The sequence below is a fragment of the Camarhynchus parvulus genome, chromosome 23 (genome assembly GCF_901933205.1).
Source record: "Camarhynchus parvulus chromosome 23, STF_HiC, whole genome shotgun sequence".
Lineage (NCBI taxonomy): Eukaryota > Metazoa > Chordata > Aves > Passeriformes > Thraupidae > Camarhynchus > Camarhynchus parvulus.
The window spans coordinates 973981-981513 of NC_044593.1; positions in this window are offsets into that span (position 1 = coordinate 973981).

Genomic DNA, 7533 nt, shown 5'->3' on the forward strand with positions numbered 1-7533 from the left:
AGCCCCCGGTGGCGGCACCACATGGAAGCGGCCCCGGCCCGCCGCGGTTCGGGGCTGGGCGCGGAGCCCGGGGCGCTCCGGGGCCGCGGCAGCCCCGCCGCGATGGCGGCAGATTGCGAGGAGGCGGCGGCGGCCCCGCAGCACCGGCGGGGATGGGGGGAGGCACCTGCAGGGCCGCGACCCCCGCTCCGGCCGGGGGGGGAGGGCTCCTTCCTCGGCCGGGAACCCGAGACCCCCAAAAAGGGACAAAAACCAGAGCTGGAACTGCGGGTTCTGCCGCAGCACGGAGCTGGGACAAGGCACGACCCCTTTGCCCCCTGCCCTACCTGGGGTTTGCAGATTTGGGGGGCTCTGGGGGCAGCACCCCTGCCCTGGGTGTCCTGGTGTGGCACCAGGGGGTCCCGGGGGGGCCCAGAAGTCCTCCCGAGAGGGGCGGGAGCCGTTTCTCTGAGGCTGAGGAGCTGCCAAGGTTTTGCCTGGGGGCGCAGGGGCAGCAGGGACAGCACGGGAATGAGCAGAGGGCCGGGATTGGCATCCCGAGGGGCGGCTGTGCCCCACAGCCCTGGGGAGGGACAGAGACAGCAGAGCATCCTCAGCACCCAGAGGGCTCAGGGAGTTCATCCACCTTCCTGCAGGGATCCTGAACCCCGGGAATGGGCTCCAGGCTGCCCCTGAATTCAGGGAACGGGCTCCAGGCTGCCCCTGAATCCTGGGAACGGGCTCCAGGCTGCCCCTGAATTCAGGGAACGGGCTCCAGGCTCTCCCTGCTGTGGGAGTGCTGAGGCCCTTGTGGAAATCAGGCTTCTGGAGTGCAGGAGCTGCTCTAGGAGCTTATTCCCAGAACCAAATCCCAGGAAAACCAGCCTTGGGCTCCTCTGGAGCATTGATTCTCAGCTCATGGCCAAGAGGGATGGGAATTCATTACTGTGGATTTGGAAAATGCAGATGCAGAGGAGCCTGGGCAGGACAGAGGCACCTCACTGCAGGCAACCTGTAATTAAAGGGTTCAATTAATTCTTCCCAGGGTCAGGTCACCACTTCACTGCCCCTCAGAGCACTTTGTCCTGGGAAAATCCCAATCCCAGCCATGGCTGGGAGCACATGGGTGACATCAGACCCAGAGAATCACCTGCTGATGGACCAGGATGGGACAACAACCAAAAAGGTCCCTTTTGGCATTAAAAACCTACATTTCACCCTTGTAAAAGCAACCCCAAAAGCCAGCAGAGGCTGAGCTGTTCATGGAGATCCAGGAGAGATGGGAGAGACTCTTCCCAACACACAGCCAGGCCCTGAGGAAGCTGAACTGCTCCAAATTGTTTTTAGTGGCCCTAAAACAGCAGCTGAAAAATCCAGTGGGATTATTTCCTCCTGGGCATATTTGGGAATGTATTTATTTTATACCTTGTGAAAAAAAGAAATTCCAGGATGTAAGTGAGAAGCCAAGAAAGGGGGAAAAAAAAGAAAAGAGGGGAGGGGGAAAGAAAGAAAACAAATTTGAACTGGGCCTGTTTTCCGTGCAGTATTAAATCTCCAGCACACAATGAATCATGCAGTCCTCGGCCTAACAAGGAGGACTCCAGAAAGTCTGTAGGATGAAGGAGTCACTGGAGACTCCAAGAAATATGACAGGCTTGCTCCAAAGTGCACAAAAGGGGTTTTTTTTTAAGTAAAGGAGAAAGAAAAGAAAAGAAAAAAAAAATCTCTGAAGTTACAGCCCTACAACAGCTTCATTTGTATAATCCCTCTCAGGGCCGGGGGCTGTTTGCAGCTCTGAGCAGGAGCAGCAGGAGATGGCAGAGCCCAGCCTGAGGAATATGGATGTGAACCCCTGTCCCAGGTCCAGAGCTCGTGTTTACGGTGGGACAGGGCCAGGAGGAGCCCACAAAGCCCAGAGAAGCAGGGCTGGAGTCACCAAACCTGTTCCCTGCCCCCAGGAGTGTTCACCCAGCACAGCCGTCACCCCACGGGGCACTGCCCCAGCAGCTGCAGAGTTTTCCAGACATCCAACCTCAACCTGAGCCTTTGGGTTCCTCTCCCTCGGACAGCAGTGCCCTCCACGGGCTTTGGTGCCTCCTCCCAGCCCTCCTTTCTGCAGCTCTTGCTCCCTCTCCCTCCATTTGTCCCTCCCAGTCCCTCCTCTCTTCCATGGAATTCCAGGAAAAGCCACTTTAACCTCTGGGGTTTGACCTGGCAGCCTCAGCCCCAACAGGGCAGGAAAAGCCTCGGGGAAGCTCCAGCAGCTCTGGGCCAGCCTCTCCAGCCTCTCTGGGCTCAGGGTGTCCTTCCTGGTGAGCAGGAGCCACATTCCTGCCTCTGGGCTGGCCATCCTGAGGGATGGGGCTGGAGGAGCATCCCTGGGGGCTCTGGGGCTGCCCTGGGTCTGGAGGAAAGGTGCAGAACCCCGAGCTCTCCAGGGTCTGAGGAGCCCAGGAGCCTGGCAGTGATTCCAGCACTTCCAGAGCCCATGGAACCCAGCCACCATTCAGGCAGCAAAACACTCTCTGCTTTAGCTCCATCAGCACCATCCCAGAGCCTTCCTGGAGTGACTTTGGTGCACGATGGATGCACTGAAAACCTGGGGAGGGGCAGAAAGCTCAGCCCTGGGCAAGCACAAGCACAGCAAACTTGTTCCTTGGCCTTTCATCTGCTTAATAACACTCTCTGTGGCATCCAGAGAAACCTGGGAATGGCAGAGAACGTGAGCTCGAATAAAACAGGGATCCACCTTCTCCACATGTGCTGGAGCACAGGGAGCTCCAGCGGGGACAGTGACCAGGGAGCAGCAGAGCCTGGCAGCAGCTGCTGAGCCACCAAAGCCACCAAAGGGAAAGAATTATTGCTCTGGTAACACCCAAAGGGTTCGGATCCAGAGAATCCCCCCAGAAAACAACCCCAAAGCACAGCAAAGCACCAGAAGGAGTGCCAGGGTCCATCGAGGATGCTACAGGGGGGCAGCGAGGGGCAGCGAACCCCGGCAGGGTGGGAGGTGCAGCCTCGGAGGAGCCCCGGGAAGTTCCCGAGCCAAGGCTGACCTCCACAGGCCGGCGGGATCATCACAGCCCGGGATCGGGATCGTCACAAACCCGGGATCATCAAAAACCCGGGATCACCATCACAAACCCAGGATCATCACAAACCCGGGATCACCATCACAAACCCGGGATCACCATCACAAACCCGGCTGCTCCTGGCACCAGCCCCACCTGCAAACGTCCCCAAACCCTGCCCACAGCCCGGGCCTTTCCCCACCAGCCTGTCCCGGTGCCACCAAAGCTGGGAACACCTCTGGGGCTGGGAATTCCTGCCACAAGTCCCAGGAGGGCGGCTCTGCAGGGAGACACAGGGGATCCTGGGCTGGCTCCTGCTCTCCATCTCTCTGCTGCATCCAGGACTCTTCCTGGCAATCTCCTCCACTGTTTCCCACTGGTGTGGAAATTAAGAGGGAGTGGGAGATGGGGATGCTGCAGACAGGGAAGGTCTGCAGTGCGTGGAGGGGTCTGACAGGACCTGCAGGAGATGGAGCCCCCAGGCCAGGAGCAAATCCAGAAATCCCAACTGCCCCAAATCCACATCACCTGCCCCAACAGGTGACAGCAGGCAAGGACTGTTCACACCTTTGCATTCCTGGGAAGGCTTATCCTGCATCCCAATAATCAATAAGGCAGCAATTTGAGGGTTTTCAGCTGAAAAAGAGGGAAAGCTCCCATGGGTGGAGCTGATACCGAGGCTCCTGTTCCAAGAAAGTCTGAGCGAGCACAGCCCTGCCAAGGCATCCCTGGAGGGCAAGGGCAGCTCCTGCCTGGCTGAGGTTTGCAGCAGCAGCTGCTGCTGTGGATTCCTAGACACAGCCTCTGCCTCCTCAGAGCCTGGGCTTTGTCTGGGTGTCAGCACCAAATTCCAGAGTGGATCCACTCTGCCCTCGCCTGTGATGGGAAGGGAAACGTGGCAAGGTCCCCATGGGAGGGCAGCTGGAGCTGCTGCTGGGGGCTTCAGAGCTGTCTGGCACTTCAGGCTGGTTTTCCCCTCTGTTGAACCAGCACTCCTGATGGAGCCAGGAGCCTTCTGGCTGCTCTCTGAGTGCGTAGATACAAAGATCCCTCACCTTTCATCCCCTGTTCCAGCAGCCAGAGCAGGGATCCTGGGGGTCAGCCCTGCTGGAGCCCCTCCTGGCCCCTCTGCACAGGGGGTTCTGCTGCAGCAGGGGTTTGTCAGCCCAGCTCCTGCAGACCTGATAAAATCAACCCTTGGGAGCAGTGAAACCACAGCAGGACCGTGCAGAGGGGCTGTTCCACCCAAACCACAGCGTTGCCCCAGGGTCAGGAGCTCTGCCCCAGGCTGGGGCTCACCCCAGGGCACCCAGAGGCAGCTCCTGTGCCCAGGGAAGCCAGAGGGACCCCCAATGATGCCGTGGAGCTCAGCTCTTCCCAGGAACCAGCCCTGACTTGCCTGGGATTCAAGGCCCTCTCTTATCTTCTGCAGCAGCTCGGGCTCATTGTGAAATCTCCCCAGTGGAGATGTTGGCAGCCAGGATTTATGGCTTCTGTAGTTTCCCTTTCATGGCTCCGCTGGGGAAGCGCTGGCGAGGGATGAAAGGTGCAGCTCGGGGAGGGATGGCAGGAGAGCACTTCAAAGGCTCCCAGAGTTGCGTTGGGATACTGGGGATCCTTCTCTTGCAGCCCTCCAGAGCTTGCAGCCCTCCAGAGCTTGCAGCAGCCTCTCCCTCCTCAAGCACAGCCCTAAAACCATCTGGAGCCAGAGCCAGGCACCTGCAGCTGAGCTCTGGAGCAGGAGCTGCCCTCAGGAGCCCCCAGCAGGTTTCTCTGCACCCCCAGACACTGAAATGCCAGGTAGCTGAGGCAGGGCAGCAGGCACAGCAAACCCAGGGGTTTCATGGGGAAGATGAGCAGGTTTTGCTCTGAAGGAAAGGCTGGGCTGGAGGGGGAGGCCAGAAGGAGCCTGAGAAGGGATTTTGGCCACTGATGCCTCTGGGAAAGTCACGCTGTGAGCGGCTTTGCTCATGTGCATCCTTCACTGCCCGCTGGGACTAAAGGATCTCAGAGTGCCTGAGCTGGGCTGCCACACTCTGCAGGGAGCCAGGGGCCATCTGCACCCTGTGAGCTGCCTGCAGGTGCGCAGAATCCCTCCTCAAGGAACCTCGCAGACAAGAATTCACCCAAAGGTCAGAGCAGCATTATTTCACACTCCTCCTTGGGTGCTGACTCCGGCTCCAAGGCCACAAAAAGCTGGGAAATTAAAGCCCCATGAAGAAATCTCACCCTGAACACTTCAAACCCACCCAACCCATGCATGGAGCCTGCAGTAAATGCTCCTGTGCTGTTGTGGATCTGATTCCTCAGTGAGTGGGTGCAGCAAGATGAAGAGCCAACCACTGCCCTAAAAAACACCCAAACACAGACTGCAGGAACTCCCAGTCCCTGTAAGAGCCATTGCCTGGGGAAATTAAAACTCAGAAGTAGCTGAAGCAGCACATGCCTGCCCACACTTTAAATCCCCAAAAGCTCCCAGCACTTTCCTGCCCTCTGTCCTCGCCTGGGCATCCTGGCTCCTGTGCCACAGGTGATGCCACCTGGCAGCCAAACAGCAGCTGAGGTTGCCCAGGTGCCCTGAGTGACAGAAAGAACAGCACAGGCTCCATTCTCCAGCTCCAAACACATCCACACATCCAGACCAGGCTGGATAGCAAAGCTCAGCTCCAGGCACAGAGCAGGGCTGGGTGCTCACACAGCTCTGGGACCCTGCTGGAGCTTCACTCCCAGCAGCCAGGGCAGCTGATAAACTGGAGTCACTGTGAGCAGCACTGCTAAGAAAAGCCACTTTCCTCAGAGCACGTGTCCCTGTCCTCAAGCAGCCTCCACGGCAGCGACCTCAGGTCCCCTCTTCACCCCAGGAGCCTCCTGACAGGAGGAGCAGCAGTGCTGGGACTCACCTGGAGCCACACGTGAGATTTGGGCCAGGACAGGTTCAGCAGCCAAGCTCTGCCCCGCACAGGGTCCCCACTCAGCTCTCAGAGGGAGATCATTGGAGCTACAGATGGGAAATACCACCAACATCTTCCAAAGGAAATGATTACTTTGAATTTCTGAAATTAAATTAATTGAAATGGAAAAAACACCCAGTCAAGGAAAGGGGAATAGTTCACCCTCCATTTTAATTACCCTACATTTTCACAACAAATGGGAACAGCCTGCCTGACACAGACAAGAAATGAACTCATGGCCTCTAAAGTGAACTCCAGGGATCCAATTCATCCCATTCCTCATTAGGCTCTTCCCAACAAGAACTTTACCCCAAAAACAACTTCCAAGAGCTGTGCAGGAGCTCCACGTGGCTGCTCACAGGGTCCAGGGCTCTGCTCTGTGTTTAAAGGCAGCAAAGCCTCTAAAGCAGCTCAAACCTCAGGCAGGAAATGGCTCAGGAAGACAACTGGGGGGGTTGTCACCTTCTTCCTGCCATCCCATAACGGCAGGAGGATCCAGGAGCTGGAGCACCCCTGGGAGAAGCTGTCTGGAGCTCCCTGCAGCAGCCTGGGGCTGCTCTGCACTGCAAACATCTGGATAGAGGCAGCAGCAAAGTCAGGGAGGCAAGAGAGAAAAACAGGGGGAGCTGCAGAGGATGGAGGGGCCTTGATGCTGGAATGGGGAGCCAGGACTGACCCACAGCAGTTCATGGCCCTCTGCACACTGCACAGAAGGAAGAAAACCATAAATAACATCTGTCTGTCTGTCTGCTCCCTCTCCAAGCACAGCTTTCTGTAGGACCCCGAGCAGTGCCCTGCCTGGTGCAGTCAGTCCCCTTCCCTGGGCAGGCCTGGCCCAGGCTGGCAGAGCACAGCACATCAAAGCAGCCCCAGCTCCTCCCTGGCAGCCTCTCAGCCCTGCTGCCCTCGCTGTCTGGCTGCCCCAATCAGCACTTTTAATCACTGAGGATCATTTAGATTTAGAACATTGCTGTGCTCTGCACCCAGAGCTCAGCCCCATAAATGATTTCTCCTCTCCCCCACATTCCCCCTGTGTGGACAGGGATGTTTTCAGACTCATTAAGAGGAGCAGTATCACTTTAATCAGCCTCTTTAAAATAACAATTCTGTGTGCAAACTGACAAAGTCATTCCCTAGGTCCTGCCAAGCCCTTTGCCGTGGGCAAAGGAGCTGAGACGTCCCTTAGCATCAATTTTGTTTGTTTATTTATAAAGTTCACACGTTTGATCTTTGTTTAGCAACTGTTTTCATCTCCCTGTCCAGTGGTAAGAACACAGCAGTTCTCTTGAGTCAAACAATCATGAGTTCCCTTTTCCCAGCTCTGGAAAGGATCCAGCACCAGCCGGGAGAGCTCAGCCCAGACTGAGGCAGGCCCAGTGCAGGAGGCTCTGTGGGGAGAAGGGCTGCTCATCCCCCCTGCTCACCAGGCACAGGCCAGGCTCTGGATCCCCCTGGAATTAAGGTTTTCATTAATTACCTGGTGACTAACTCACCTCCATGGCTGGGATTACTTTCAAGCGTTGCCATCACGA